The sequence below is a fragment of the Elaeis guineensis genome, chromosome 5 (genome assembly GCF_000442705.2).
Source record: "Elaeis guineensis isolate ETL-2024a chromosome 5, EG11, whole genome shotgun sequence".
NCBI classification, from domain to species: domain Eukaryota; kingdom Viridiplantae; phylum Streptophyta; class Magnoliopsida; order Arecales; family Arecaceae; genus Elaeis; species Elaeis guineensis.
Genome location: NC_025997.2, coordinates 10595695 through 10612578, shown reverse-complemented (window position 1 = coordinate 10612578; position 16884 = coordinate 10595695). Strand labels below are relative to the sequence as shown.

The 16884-nt window shown below is 36.2% G+C and overlaps 1 long non-coding RNA gene across 1 annotated transcript; it reads left to right on the top strand.

Moving 5' to 3' along the window:
* The first annotated feature begins 409 nt into the window (after positions 1-409).
* LOC105044882 (uncharacterized) lies at positions 410-7514 on the top strand. The gene is made up of 4 exons (XR_012141370.1): positions 410-863; positions 3068-3805; positions 4643-4778; positions 6872-7514. It is a non-coding gene; the product is annotated as an uncharacterized lncRNA (long non-coding RNA).
* Positions 7515-16884: the final 9370 nt, after the last annotated feature.

Below are 16884 nucleotides of genomic sequence, written 5' to 3'. Positions count from 1 at the left end.
AAAATGGGATGAGTTTTTTTTTTTTTTTTGTTTTTGACAATAAAAAATTGGTATGCAATCAGAAGTCTATAAACGAACTTCCTATTATTTTTTATTTTTTTAATATGAAAAAGAAGAATAGTGTGTTTCTTGATATGGAAGTAGAAATTCATGTAGTCAAACATGCAATATGGTTCTACAGTCATTTAGTGCTTCACATGGATCCCCAAGTCCTAATTTATGAACTTCTAAATACCTAAGGATCAAGCTAGAGAGTTTCAAACAACCACCTCTGCTATTTTCTAATCTATAAATAATTGAAGAAACAATATATGATCTGATAATAATTATATTTCAGTAAGCTGAGTACTTGGATTCCAAGCTCTTCTAAAAGATCCAAATCCTTGAAATCAAGTTGGGAGCCTTACAAATTCCCAATAAAACTATCTTATTATAATGGTTTCATGATACCATGTGGAGCTCATCCCATTATGATCATTGTCCAATATATTGAATATATCAGAATTCTCTGATTTAGAAGAAATAAAGCATGTACACTCTCACCAAAAGCACTTCTTATCTTCGGATGTAATTTAGGCCCTTTGGTAAGCAGTAAACTAAGTTAATGCTTCGGACATGGATATCATACATAATGGACTCGGAATGTCTTATGGTGATCATACATTTAAATGGACACACGAAAACTTTATCGCGGGCGGACCCAGTGTGAGAAACGAAGTACACACTTGCTGTAGGACCTAAACGGCTCCACCTCGCTCGCCTGGCTCTCTCCTCGCACGCCCCTCCCTCCTCTCTCGTGGCGTTCCCAACGCAACGGTGCTGTCTGGTTGGCGACAAACATTCATCTCTATGCTCTGCGTTTGGTATTTCTCCTCTCCATACCACCACCTAGATGAATATTAAATTCCTTTAAAAAAATTGACGCATTAATATTTTTAATCTACGTTCTTGCGCCTTATTATGTACATTTTTACTAGTACCGTCTGGAGCTTTTAGAGGAGAAAAAGGTCGAGATGCCCGCTCCTGATTATGGACTGTTGAAACCTACTGGCCCGGACAAAGGCATCACACGTGTTTGATGTTATGCTTCCAAAACATACTAAACAGATAATCCTTCCTTTAGATTTTAAAACACATTCGAGCCAAATTGGTCTAATTTTGCGCTGGATATCGGAGATAAATTTTGGAAATTTAAGCAATGGATGCAAATTCTTATGACAGACACAAATAAATAAATAAACAAGAATAATTTGAGTTAAAAAAACTTAGCTATGGAGGCACGCGAATGGGATTGTCTTTAAAGGTAGATTTTATGTTTCCTGGAATCAATGACTCTGCATGAAAGGTCCCAACTCCCAACATGTCTATCCTCTAGGATTCAACTATAGTAGCACTTTTATAAGGATACGCTCCCAACTATAACCCTCTATTTGGTACAAAGGATGAATCAAAGGAAGGATGGATGGAAGAGGGAGATGATGGATGGAAGATCCATCCATCCTTTCATATGTTTAATGAAAGAAGGATGGATGGATGGATGAAAATGATTTTCTTCTCTATTTGGTATAGGAGGAATGAAAGGAGGATGGATGATATTTATGTGATATTTTTATTAAGCTATTCTTTGATGAAAATATTGCTATTATCAATTTATAACACTTATCTATACTAAAGAAGCAAACAATATATAAACTTATAATCATTATAATCTATAATTATATCAAAATTATATAAATACTTAATTTTAATTTGATTTAATAAATAGTTTTATAAATTAATTATATACGTTAATTATATAAATAAATAATTAATTTATAATTTAATTTAAATAATTAAGTAATATTATACAAATAGTTAACCAAAAAATAGTAAATAAAAATAAAGAAATAGAAGATAATTCTAAATATTTAATATTAATTATCAAAATTATATACTAAAATTAAAATAATTAATAATAAAATTTAATAGTATATGATTAATAGTATATAAAAAAAATATATGAATAATATGAATGAAAAGTGAAGAAATATTATAGTTTTGTTAAAAAAATTAATGAAGGATAATTTTGTCAATGCAGAAATTCATCCATCAATGCTTCATTCATCTTTTTTGCATCCTTATAATTTGGAAGGATGTAGATTGGTAGACCAGGGTGGATGGACAACCTTTTTTTTATCCATTCTCTTTGTAACTTTTTGAATCAAACAGTGGATGGAGGTCATCTATCCATTCAATCTCATCCATCACCCTCTCATGATTCTAACCAAACATAGGGTAAAGGTCTGGTCAACTGGTCAAAGTCGTAACCATTCAATCCAACGGCGGCGACCATTCAGATATCCAACGATAACAGGTGTAGGCATATAACATCTAGTTTCAGATAGAAAAAACAAGAGAAGCTAAGGGTGCATTTGGTTACACTTTTTAATTTTTTGATTTTTGATTTTTAAAAAGTATTTTTTATTTTTTTGATTTTTGATATTGAGTAAAAGCAAAAAAGTAAAAAGTATGTTTAGTAACTATGTTGCTATAAAGCAAAAAGTAACGTTTGGGGACGCAGGTGAAGAGCTCGACGAGGAAGAAGGGTTCAGACAGGAAGGGAGAATGGGGTGGGGAGGTGAAGAGCTCAACGAGGAAGATGGGTTCAAGCCCTCTACTTTTTGGTTTGCGTTTTAGATGTGCGGAAGCAAAAAAAAGTAAAAAAGCAAGTTTTGGAAAGCAAAAAATTTTTGCTTTGCATATAAAGCAATTATTTTGATTTTTGCTTTTTGCTTTTCATAGTGTTACCAAACATTGCTTTTTGATTTTTATTTTTTAAAAATCAAAAAGCAGAAAAGTACTTTTTTTAATGGCTAACCAAATGCACCCTAAGGTGTTTTGAAACACCCAAACAAAAACAACTAACAATAAACATATAGCTTGAAGTTAGCTTTGAAATGATCTTGGTTATTGGCAATTCATTGAATAAGTAACATTCGCATAATAAAAGCAGGTGTGTAGGCATTTGAAATATTTTGTATTGTTATTGGTCTTTTCCCCTCTCTACTACTTTCTTCTTTCCTTTTAGTGGTACTATAAAGAGATGTTCTTCATGTTGGAGGCTGACAGACCAGAAGTTACCACTCCAAGGAACTGATGAGCGGCTCTTCTACATTGAGCAATAGCATCCAGGCAGCCTTTTCTTATTGCAAGGAGCAAGTGCGCAGCCTTCTTCACCTTCCTTCAGCACTGCATAAGGCTGTTTTGCCAAGGTAGGTCTTGTGCGCCTTCTCTGGTGGCAGCCTTCTCTGGTGGCAGGAACCTATAGCTAAAATATTTGCCAACAAGCTCATGGAGCACCCAGCTGCTCGAGGCCTTGCTTCAGTGATTTTGGAGCAGAAAATAAGCAAGCATGATCTCTGATGATTTATGGAGGCCAGGATAAATGATGCAAGCAGAGAACAGAATGCCATCTGGAGACTATAGGGGATCTGGAGAGGTATGAAGACGGCACCACATCAACCATTCTGTATGACTCTTCAAAATGGTGGCATTTGGTCCACTGCAGCTGACCATGCTGCCTCATATATCGGAAAAGCAAGTGGACTGCTATTGTTGCTCAAACTTCAGCCTTCCTGTGCAACTTGTCATGGGAGATTACCTTATGTTCCAGCTGATATAGCAGCTAGACGTGAATTGCTAATAACAAGGAATAGCTGGTCTGAAATCCGGACATAGTCGGGTGAGGGGTTATCAGATGCTGTTTTTGAGGTGACATCGATAGCTAATGTTCACTCGCAGAAAGCGCCAGAGTTGGCTAAAACAGGTACTGCTGAAGCTGTTCATGTCCTTCCTCCAGCAGTCCCTGCTCAACTCCTGTTAGATTCTCTAAAACATAGACAGTTTAATGTTTTTGATTCAAGGATATTGCATGCTGTCCTGGGTATCTCTTCTCTGTGGTATCAATTGAAGCTGAAGTGGCATGCCTGTAGACACACATGCTAAACTTGACATTCTTTGGTGGGATGCCTGTTAAAAGGCTTTTTAAGTTGTCATACACTCGGTTTTTTTTTTTCCCAATATAATTCGAAATGAAGTTGAACTGACAGAGAATAGGCCTAACATGGCACATATATATGCTGTGAGCCTGTTATCTGAATGATCACCTCTATTTGGGAAATCATCTTCTCTTAATATCTTGCAAGTGTATCGGCATTAATTTGTCGTGGTATCAACTTTAGGTCTGCAGGGAAAAATCATGTTATCAAGAGGTCATTTTTCAGCAAAAGAAATTCATTTGAGTTTGTGGTTTGGGGGTTTCTTTGTGAAGATTCTATTAAAACTCCTAAGAAAAAAATTATAAGGATTACCAGATAGAAATACTTTACTAATCTATGATTTGCATACTGCCACAGATATTGCCGTGATGTGATGATAATATCATGATACCACTCAAAATTATATTGAGCTAGTGCCATGGTATTATGTTGCTAGGATGTAAATTGCCTATTTTTTCTTAGGTTTCATAAGCATTTGCAGAATGTATTCTCAAGAAAGCTGTTTGAGATTTATCATACCTCTCCAAATAAAATGATTTTCTTCGGCTTGTTTCCAGATGTTTCATCATATCATGACCTGATTTTTATGTTTTTCTTGCAAACAGCCAAACAAAACCAACCCTACATCTGTCACCCTAACTGCAAGCTCCCCCGCTAATCTCAGCAGCTGATCGCCTGGAATGCAACTTTGAAGGCTTGAAAACTTTGCAAGAGAGCTGGAGCCAACTTCTAGTGAGCATAGTAGGTTTATACTGAGCTTATTAGAATTTCAAACTCAATTATAGCTGTTAGAATCTTGAAGTCCTACAGTCATACAAGCACAGTAAATCAGGATTCATGGTGGTGAGGCAGAAATTTTTTACTACAATGTTTTTACCCTCTTTCTCTCTCTAATTACGAGTGTTTTCCTTTCAGAGGAAGTCTGACCTAGTTAATGGCTAAACATCTTGTATTCTTTTATGACAAATGTGGATGTACGATGACGTATGTATGAGATGTCGCCAGACAATATGCATAGGTGCTTAATTTAACAACATTTTTACGTGCATGGTTACTTGTGGTACTAGCGTGCTCCAGTTTAAAGTCCTGCCCATAAGGGCATGTCATTCCCTCGGTGACTGTCTTCACCTGTAGATTTTTACCAGTCTTGCCAAATTTTATTTGCATTTATTTAAATATATGTGAAGGTAATGCCTATATGAATATTTGCCTGTAGATTTTAAAATAGTTTTATATATTTAGCAATTATTTTTACCTTAACATATTGTAAAAATGTGATCTTGGATACCTCCAGGGAAACAAGAAAAGCATTGCGACTGTAAAGCACAAAGCATACGTGTTAAATTAATTTTTTTTATGTGAATTCTGTTCTTTGCAATATTATTTTAATGCATTTTTGGACCCTTTACTACTGTATTGCCAACACCTTGAGGCATTTAAGCTGTCTTTTAGACCTAATTCTGAACACATGTTACACTAGAATTAAGTTACATGAATAGATTTTGTTCTTAATATAAAGTGATGTTTGACATCCAATCTTACAGAAGGTCTGAGTGAAAGCAAAACAAAGATTAAAGAGAGAGGGAAAAAGTAGGAGGAAAGAGGAGATATTTAGCATGAGTTTCAAAAAAAGCTTGCAGAACAATAAAGAAGCTATATTATTAGTGAGGGACAAATATAAAATGCAGCTGATAGTACATTTAGAAGTACACAAATCCTCTTCTACAGAGCTGCCTATATTTAATAATTCTGAATTGCTCCTCACATTTACCCTAACATTTCTCACAGCAGTCATGTTCATAGGTACTTCCACTATTTGGAAACCTGAAAACCTGATTTATATGATAAAGCCTAAGTCAAAACCTTCATATAACATTTTCCAATTGAAGGCTTAATATTATCTAGTGATCCTTATAGAATTACAAAGGTAAATGGGTGGGTGGTTTGTGGTATTGCAGTTGCATATCTTCCTTCAGTAGTCCTACTGAAGTTGCACTTCATGTAATTTATTTGATTTGCAGCTTATTGGTAGATCTTACTATTTAGTGCTTTTATCATTCCAATTAGCTCTGAGCATCTGCAATGCATGTAGTAAGTAGCATGGATGGATATGATCACACCCTCACTGATTGTTGGGAGAACCCAAAGCTTCCAACTTCAACTAGAAGTCCTGAGCAAAAGCTGATTTATGACCTTATGAAAGGAAATATTGATGGCCATGATCGCTCTATCTTATTAACATGAGAAGTCGATTTGTTGGGAGGTGAGACACTGCATTTCAAAGAGTACGAATGTACTGCCCCACCCTGCCTTCCCCCCCTCCTTTTCCTTTCATGTAGTTTCCTTGGTTTCCCTCTTTGGAGTTGCACGTATGGTTTGGTAGGAGTGCATATCCTTTCCCCCTTCTTTGCATTGTTTTACTTCTCACATGATCATAGAGGAGATACCATTGAACTTAATATTAGTTTGTTATATATAGGTTTGCTTATTCCAATGTTTTCTCTTCATGATAAAACTCATACGATGCACCTTTTTTTTGCATTCCTATTCTTGTTTAAATAGCCATGATAGCATAGTCTCCTACCTATTTCTATCACACTAAACTGGCTTAGGAATTGGATATATTTTTTACAATATCATAATTGTGGTAGAGTTCTCATTTGTCCAAGGTTGGATAGCACACTAGTCCTGACTAGATACCGATCATTTCCCACACCTTTCTAAGCCATGTCTATGACCAAATGGTGATGCCAATTTATACACCCCATCCATGAAACAAAATTTTAGAAGAAAAGATTTGATGACTTACTAGTTCAAAACTCCAAATTTGCCAGGTCTCATCATACTCTAATCACTGGTCTTTCAAGAGGTGAGAAAGCTGTGGATGGTGGGTGGAGCACTTGCAAAAAAAGCACAGCAAGCACTATGCTATACTTCAAGCCAGCATCAACTTATGGGCAACATGCATGCAACTTGGAATTTCTTCCAATATGGGGTGTCGGTATCAAGGAGAGCCATTGGTCTGCCATTGCTGGCTGGACTGACCTTGGTGGTTGGCTGATGGCTTCATTGGGTTGGCACCTGACGGTCCCCTGTTTAAGGATCTTGTAAAATGGTTTTTGTTGGTTGGTGTTGTTTAGACTGAGGTGGAACGGTCCATCACCACCTAGTAAATCAGAAAGGTCAGTCACCTGGTATGTATAATACAAGTTTCTACAAGCAGTTCATACTCCAGTAGGGCACCTTCTATTGACTTGAAAATGTTGGTCATAGGTTCATGCTTTTTAAATGGAGTTGGGTAGGTGAAGTCAAGCCACTTGGTGGTCTTAATGGGATGCTGGATGTATCATGCTTTGTGAGAACATTATCTTGTAACAGCTAACAAGAATGAATGACAAAGAATGGATAAAACTGAGGACAAACTGTCGGTGTAAAGATGTTGGCCATGATTACAATGATTGCAACTAAAGCGTACATAAAGCTTTTTCCTTGTGGGAATAGAATCCTTCCTCTTGCCATTTCTACCACATTTCAATCTTCATTTATTTCACATATCTGTCTTCCATAAGTTGATTTGTAAAACATAATCAACGAACAAGAATGAATGAGAAAGAATGGATAAAGCTGATGACAAACTATCAGTGTAAGGATGTTGGCTGTGATTAAGATGATTGCAACTAAAGTGTACATAAAGATCTTTCCGTTTTCCTTGCAGGAATAGAATCCTTCCTCTGGCCATTTGTACCACATTTCAATCTTCATTATCTTCATGTGTTTCATATATCTGTCATCCATAAGCTGATTTGTAAAACATAATTAAGTTTTTCTGTCGACTAATATTATTTAATTGCAATGTGGCAATTCTTAAAGTATCAATAGAGCCAAGCTTTCAGTCTGATCAAAAGAACCATTGCTTGTCTAGCAGAGTGTCTTCAGCCTCGACCCACCCAGGAATCTGCTCTAAGTGGTGGGGTCTAGCAAAGCTAGGGATGCTTGCAAAAATCACAGGCTCGAACTTCGTAGCCAATAAAACAGATCACACAACCTAAAAACCAGTAGCTGGCGCTTTTAATCGTCGTTTCCAACGAAAAAGTTTTCACCTATCCATAGAGTACTGATATCATGTTGAGAGCTTGTTTAAGAATATTCCCAATCTTTCATGAATCATACTGTGATTCTTGTTTTTATTGTGGGGCGGACACAAGTGACAAGCAACCGAAGACAGGCATATCTTCTCCTCGAGAAAAAAAAAAATAATGTTGCATTTTGAATTCCAATAGATACGGAATATCCAAAAGTAGAGAGTGACACATAATCCTCAGGTGGTCCCCACCAATGATTTTGTTTCCCGATATGTTGTCATCCTTTGTTCATCCACCAAGAAGTCAATGCCATCCATGGATTTGGAAAAGCGGTCTTAAATCCCATTCTTAGGGTAAATCTATAGTTCTGCAAAATGGAAATGAGCTGTGCTAGACAAAGCTGGTCTTTTTTCCTACTGTGGTCGGCCATGTTAGATATGGCGTTCAAAACAATGTCACATGCTATCGGCTTTTCCAACCTGAAGGGTGCTAAATAAAGATCATAGTCAGAGATAGGCCATATTTTTGACTGTAGTGAGCCCAAAAGATGATTTCCCGTGATCTGGTGGCTTTCATATTGAAGCATAAAGCAATTTTGAAGCTGAAGCATTGTTGTCTATGTTCAGATTACTTTAGTCCTTTCCATCTTTAGATGCATTCTTTTCTTAAATGTAGATTGGGAAGTTTGATTGCTTCCTCCATGTCTTTCCAAGTTCACACTATGTGACTTTAGTGCATCCGAGACTTCCTTGAGCCCATAATCCCCATAAACCCCATGTTTTTTGGCAAAATTCCTCCACCAAATCTTTTCCATTGATAATTGTCTCTCCTGTATATAAAATTAATAAAAGCTCAGTCTCCATAAAATGCAACTTGCGGGGTAACCTTACTGTTCTATTTTGATCTACAAAGCTGGAACAGTACCGCTGTAAAGTATTGTTGTGTAAAAGCTTCAGAAGCTGTTCTTCGATACTAATCTGTAATTCTCCGAAATAGCATGAACAAGATGGGTTACAATGTATCACTACATGAAATTCTTTTCTTTTGGTTAATGCCTATTGCCTATTCACTGATTAAGAGAACAAAATATTTAGGTTTTGCCTAATTATAATGAACCACACCATGAGCGATACAAGTATATTATAATTTTTTTTTAAAAAAAAGATATGTAGAAACAAACTAAACAGATGGCATGATCTGCTTCTGTTCTAACTCAAGACTGATTTAATTTTGTCATGGAAACCAAAAAAGAAACAAAAAATCCTGAAGTAAACCTCCTGGAGAATTCTGTACCAGTACAGTAAACTAAAATCCTTGATTAGAATAAGAAAACCAAAACGCATATATTAAGAATCGACTTCTAAAGCACCCTGTTTTCAAGACTACTGTTCAGCGCACATTATGTTTGAAGTTTTTATTGAGATGCCATTAAAAAATTAGCAACTTGTCTCACTGCCAATAAAAATTAGAATGTTCAACCATGAATACGCCACAATGCTAACAACAACAATAACTTTGTGGTTCTAATCATCCCGTCAGCTACAATATTTTGTCACATAGTGATTATAAAAGTTTCCTAGCGTCAGCCTCTTCCAAATACAAAAGAAGAGGGGAGAATTAACGGGCCTATAAAAGAGAGGTGCTAGTCAAAGGGAATCTTCTTATCACTTCTCCTTCGAAGTTCTCCCAAGAAATCAAAAGAAGTTCGCACTAGAAATCAACCACTAGAAGACTAAATGACCCCCTCAATAACTTTCATGGAGGTTCCAAGGGCCATACTTGGCACTCTTACCTCACCTCATCTTTACTCCAATACTCACATGGCCTCCAACGCCATTGTTCTCAAGTTTTCCCTTGTTGCCTTTTGGCACTTGGCAACAACCGGCCTCATCCACTCCACCCCCCCCCCCAAACCTCCCCACGATAAAGCCTTGGAGTTATCAAAGCCTCTCCATCCATGTGGGGCAACATGGAAAAGTGACCACATTTCGTACATGAACGCATACCCCACGATAGCCCTCTAGAATCAAACCCTTGCCAATTATAACCAACAACTTACACTTTAAATGTGAGACCAATAAGTGCTCAAGGTCGTTTGCAGAATTAGTAGCAGCATGGGTGAAAAAAATATTCGTTGCAACAGTGGTATCATATCAAATTTGTAATAAATAAAAAAAAATCTTTATATTTCGTCGAGGATAAGAAGCAGCTATCTTCTAATTTTAAGCTACACAATTTTGGTTGGAAAGTGATTCTTAAACAATGACCTCATAAATTACAAGAAAGGTTCAATACGAGTTCTGCTCTAGTCATAATCTGAAGGATATTATGCAGATGAAGCGGGCCAGTATCTAGGCTTTCAAAGCCACCCACATCTTTAGAGAAAGCAATCAGGTGGCCGACCGCATAGCTTCTGCAAATAATCATAGAGATGTGTGTTGGAAGTAGGGTGATGTTTTACTATCTAAATTTAACGGGTTGGTAATTGTATATGCTTATGGCTCTGATTTTATAAGAATATAAATCTCAGTTTTGTTTTTTACTACAGAAATATAGGAAGAATGCAAGTGTTGATCTTTGTGTCAAGTTACAAAATGTTCTCCAACTCTTGGAATGCCAAAGGGTTCACTCTCTTAATCATAAATAAATGGCTTGACAGATGGAGAAAATTGAAATTTTACTATAAGGTAGGTTCATCCTACATGAGTGGAACTTTTAGTTTTTCTTTTTTGGTAGGACAGTGGAACTTTTTGTTGGCATGATCTTTCCTGCCAACTTTATGAGATTTTTTACCGATGTGGTTGTGTCCTAGAAGCAAGGTAATGCCATGCAATAACTTGTCGACACGCTTAGCGAGCCATGTGGCATGTCTCCTGCTTACTATTCACAGTCTCGTGAGGTGTTTTGTCTTCAGAATCGTGCACAGATCCTTGTCTAGAGCCCTTCTCATCGAAATACATGCATCATTGAACAATGCATGCATGCATGGCAACCAATACATAGGTTTGTCATGTTCCAGTCCCCATCAAAAATGGTGACCGATGCCAAAACCAGAGGATATATATCCAAAATCGCAATGAGGCAACCATCAGATAAGGACGGAGGGTCTCCATTCTAGTGGATTAATCATGATTTCTTCCCATGTGGAACCGCTGTCTGATATGGGTTAGGCTGTTGAATTGTGGACGTCTAGGACTTCCTTTCCTCGGCCTTTCAAGAATGGAGCTAGCAATGAGTTTGTCTGTTGCCTTAGAAGTAGGTGTTTAGATATCTTCAACAGTTGTTGTGCAAGTGAGGATATGATGAGGTCTACAGTTTCCTGATCTTTTCAGAACAGTTCTTCCCCGCACGATCTTAATGAGATATTAGGTATTGTTGTCTTCTTCTTCTTTTTCTTTCTTTTTTTTGATGGAAGAGAGGGAGAGAAGCACTCATTTAATAAACGATAACGATATCAAGTAGGTACTGCAGGCACAGACAGAAAATAAACACTAAAGCATGCAGGCAGAGAGGAATAAAGTTAGAGGTGAGGGAAAGGAAAAAAGGGGAGGGGATCTGAAAATTTTTTTTCTTCTAAAGACAAGGCTCAATGTGACAGGTGGGTAAGCTACAAATAGGGAAATAAGCAGAATTCACCCATTTTTACACCATGGATATGCTGATTGGGAAGAGTTAGACTCTGGAATAGAAAAGAGAGAATAAGTAATCCTCATTTTGATCATTTAGTTTAGAGAAGTTCAATTTCCATTTTCATTCAAGAAGGGATAGGAAATGCTCCGACCCTGTAAAATCCAAACTCAACTCTCCTCCTAATATTGAAATTCCATTATACTAGTTTTATTTTGAAATGCCATTTTTTTCAAAAAGAAAAAAAACTATATTTTTCTTTAATTGATTTTCCAAAAGTGCTCTAATCGGCCATTCCTGTTATGATTCTAATTTTAGTTACAAACCGAATATTATGGCCATCAAAGCTTGACTCAGCTGTGCCTTGGAATTGCATATTAACCATCTCTGCACCTTAGCACATTATATTTCAATACATGAAGGATAATGCACCTCTCAATGAAGCATCAACTTGGCACAACCATGTTATTTTATGACCATAGGCATCCGTATCACCAACCAAACGTACAACGTTACATTAGCAGCAAATATATCACCCTTGTAATGTACACATGCAAATTTCTTGATAAACAATGAGCACATCATAAGAAATGAATATAGATTTTTATCACCAAATTAGCTGTCTACATCCCATTATCAGCACTGCATTATCACCTAACAAACTAAACATATAGTTGCAAACATATATTATAATGACTAGCAAGCACCAAGTCTTAGAGTCAAGACTGTTTATGCACCATCATTTTTTTTTTGTAGATGATGAAAAGTTATATTATACTAAGAAACATAGAGTATACGTATTACTAAATAAAACAGACAACTCTTATCTTAATAAGAACCAGACCATAGCTAAATATAGCCCATATATACAATATGAAGCCGAGGATTTGCAGAAACCGGCTGCAGCTTTGGATAAACATTAAAGTTGGATCATGATCATAGAATAAAATCTCCATATATACCCTGTGAAATTCAAGATAAGCTTTCAAAGGCTACGAACCAGTGCCATATATCTTATGCACGATCATTATTACCATACAAAACCCTAAAATGAGCTAAAATGTTATCATCGGAAGCACCCAAGAGAAACAAGAAGCTGCTCTTCATTCAACAAAAAGTTCCATACCTAAAAAATAAACTTTAGCAGCCACTACTCACTAGTTTGAGCAATCCAATCGTTAAAAGAAAATTAAAGTTGATAACATTTATGACTGAGAAGAGAAAATTAAATCCCAGAAGAAGCCACACACGAGCAAACAAAGTCGAACTCTCTTTCTCTTAATATAATTAGTAGTGGGGTCACAGCGTGCGAGTCCTTTTCATCAAACTATGTTCAATAGTCTCCACTCCCCGTCACCAATGCAACAACGTTTTACTTGGACCCCCCTAGATGTTTAAAGTATTTCTCGCACACACCTATTCTATTTTATTCCACAGCCGAAGGCTTAGGCCAAAGCATGGAGGCCCCGCGAGAAGGCCACGCATGGACCGACCAGAAGCAGGGGAGCCAATGGGACAGTGCCATAAAAGGGGGCGTGCTTTTTTTGGCCTCGTTCTATCCTTTGTTTCTTTCCGAAAAGTTGGAATCTAATTCTCGTGGCCGATATTCCCCACTGTGGAACATTGCATGCGTTATTGAATTGCTTGCCTTATTTTTTTTATTCCAGTCCAGTTATCCCAGATAGGCTGGTTTGAATTGAATCAATAGGAATAGACAATTCTTCGGTCTTCAATCTGGTGGTTGACCTGGACCCTCCAACCACACGAAGCTATATGAAAGGAGGAGGTATATATGGATCGGCTATTTTTAAATTTGGATAAAAAAATGGATCAAATTCGAAATCAATCCGTTTATAAGTGAGCAGGTACAGACTGAAAGTTTCTCTAGCTGACCCTGCTTCCACCTGGCACAGATTTGATCTGACATGACCAATTACATGTCATCTTGTTTTTCCAGTAAGAATCTCACTTTGCTCTCGAGCTGTTCAGTAATCATATACTGCTACCAGTATTATATTATCTGAAATTTAATTTGGATAGTCATTGGCTTATGTCTACTTCAATTGAATAAGACATTGCCATTAAATAAATCTTAGGTCATGTTTTGGATTGCTATTGATAGTAGAACGGTCGGAACTAGAGTTCTTGCAATAGCTGTTTGTTGTTTGAGATAGTAACATTCTTAGTTAATATAGTATCGTTGAGATAGTAATACAGTATTACTATATTAACTAAGAATATAATTTGTATTGTTGAGATTTAAAATATAGAATATTGAATTATCCTCTCTCTATATTTTCTTCTCCCCTCCTCCTCTTCCCTCTCCTTCTTATTCTTCTATCATGTGTCACTTATCATATCATGATATCAAATGCTTCTTTGTTAAATGCTGTTACATCAATATTTCTATATTTTGGGGTGCTAATTAACTCAGTTAGGTAAAGTTGCTGGGTGTTGATATTAGCGATGTGGTGTTGTATTCTATCCTTAGCTTCCCCATATCCTATTTTTCAAAAGAAGGAGAAGAAGAAGCAGCAACAGCAGCATGTTCATATGCATGCATGTTCATATGCATGCGTTTTTTGAAGTTATCAATCATTTGTTGTTTCCCAAAGGTATTTAGCTCATGCATGTGTCCAATGCAATTTTAAGAAGGAAAACTAGCTATAATGATTTCTAGGGCAACATGTCATGCCTATGACCATCTTAAGAAATACAATATGTGGTAGATGGTATCATCATATTGTGTATTATATATTGCCATAACCCACTTCCAAACATTAATTGTAAGAGGCCACGTGGTTTGTGAAAAGGGGGATAGTAATTATAGTGGAACAACCAAAGAAATGCTTTAGCTACGTTGGTTTCGTTGGATGAATTAAAGTTTCAACGCTTACAAATGTCTTAATCTGCAATGATATAAATTAATGACTAATGATGAGTTTATTTGTAAACAACGTATCAGCATTGTTCAAAGCACAATTTGGTTAATATATCTGTGCTAATTAATAGCAGTGCCCTAGGTCATCTCCATCACTTTCATTTGGCCATTTTTCCATTGAATTATTATTAAAATAGAAAGATAATTTATTATTTACTTAATTATGGATGGTTTTACTTAATATTAAATCTCATCTCTTCTAAGTATGGGTGCAAATGAGACAAGCAACTTGTAAGGCTCAAAGAATTTTTCAAAAGTCAAGTTTAAATAGCCAAATACTCTGGCTCGAAAGCTCGTAAGTCTAATGGAGTGTATATACACGCATATATATAATATTTATTTATAATACATATACTATTAGTTTAATATTTTATCTTATTTTAATTATAATTTTTAATTATGATCAAAGCATATTTTTTTAATCGAGTTATGTTCGAGCTTGGATATTAAGACTTACTAATTTTAAGTCGAGCTCGAGCCTCTAACTATTCAACTCGACTCGGCTTGATTGCGTCCTAGTAGTCCCAAATCATATTATCTATGGTATCTTTTACTTGGTTGGAGAAACAAAAGTCCAATAAGCCTATTAGAGGTTTTTTTTATTTTTGTAATCTGAGCTTGGAAATAACTAAACTGCCCTTTTTGTGAACATACACATTGGCATCCAATCGAACAAGGATCACTTTCTTTTATCACAGAGGATGCGTAGACTTTTATACAAAACGAATAATCCTTTTAGAGTTATTGTCTTGGAAGTCAATACATAATATCAATAATATACTACGCATCCAGTAAAAAAAAAAGTTTTTTACATGGAAAGTCCATTGAGAGCATATTTATACTGTGTGGTGGCATGCGTGGACATCGCATAATGGAAGTTAAAGCACCACCCAGGAAGACAAAAATCAAAAGCGTTTGCTGCCCTTTTTCTAGAACCTGCAAGTTGCTTTGCTAGTGATTTACGATGGGTGAAACAAGCGATGTGGGTTTTTTATCTATTTCTTAGGGTTCCGGTTGTATCTTTCATGTGAAAGAATGTTTGATCTTTTTCATGATGTCAACCATTGGATTGTATTTTGCACTGCATTCAAAACCCTCCAACCTCTCCTTTCTGTCTATCATGAGATGGATACCATGCTTTGCAAGCTGTGCAAAATATGATCCAATAGTTTATGCTATGATAAAAGATCGTATAGAAGATACAACCCGTATCATATTTTTTAGGTTGTATTTGGTGCATCGTCAGATGATTTTGAAAGATAACGTGGATTGTCTTTAAGATAGATTGTCATCATTAAATTATCAATAACATTAATTACTATATTTTATATGTGCAAGTAATGTTACAATAAAATTACTAGAAATCTTGATTGACATGTTTGGTATGACAATTAAATTATCGATAATGTAAAATTAAGTTTTCAAAAAATCTCCAATGATTTTATCTTGGTGCTCTTCTTTCTTAATTTTTTTTTTAATTGATGAATAAGTACTTTCATCAATCAGAAAGAAATTGACCATTGAAATGTTACAACATTGAGTTGGATCTCCCATTCATAAGCTCAGGTCTCAAATTTCTTTTTTGGATTTGGGATCAGAAAGGAAATCAGCGACGGTGAAGAGCGGGGAGGCGGTGATGAGGGAAAAGAAGATGGAGATGATGGAAATGGCGGTATGCGAGTGCTGCAAGCTGACAGAGGAGTGCATGCCGGGATACATTGTGCTGGGGGTGGGAGGGAGCAGGGAAGGGCGCTATTGGGGTGGTAGAGATGAGTGCGGAGGAGCTATAGGGGAGGGAGGACAGGACGAAGGTGGAGGAGCCAAGAATTTTGTGTGATTTTTTTGGAAGATAATTTTATTCAAAATTTTTTTTACAATATTGCTAAAGAAGTGATAATCTGAATAGCCATTTCTTTCCAAGACTATCTAGATTATCTTCTGAAAGGTAATATAGATTGTCAAGATAATCTAAATTATTATCTAAAAGATATATTAAATATAATAATTTAATAATTTAATTTTAAATTATCGATAATCTAGATCCACGGTCAGCTATCGAACGTAACCTTAGTGATAACCCACGCTGCCATATAGCTGGTCCAAAATTCCACAAATACCAGGACGAGAGCAAGGGTGATAGCGATTGTCAAGACTCATTCCCACCCCATCATCTTTTTATACCCGAGATGCCCATGTG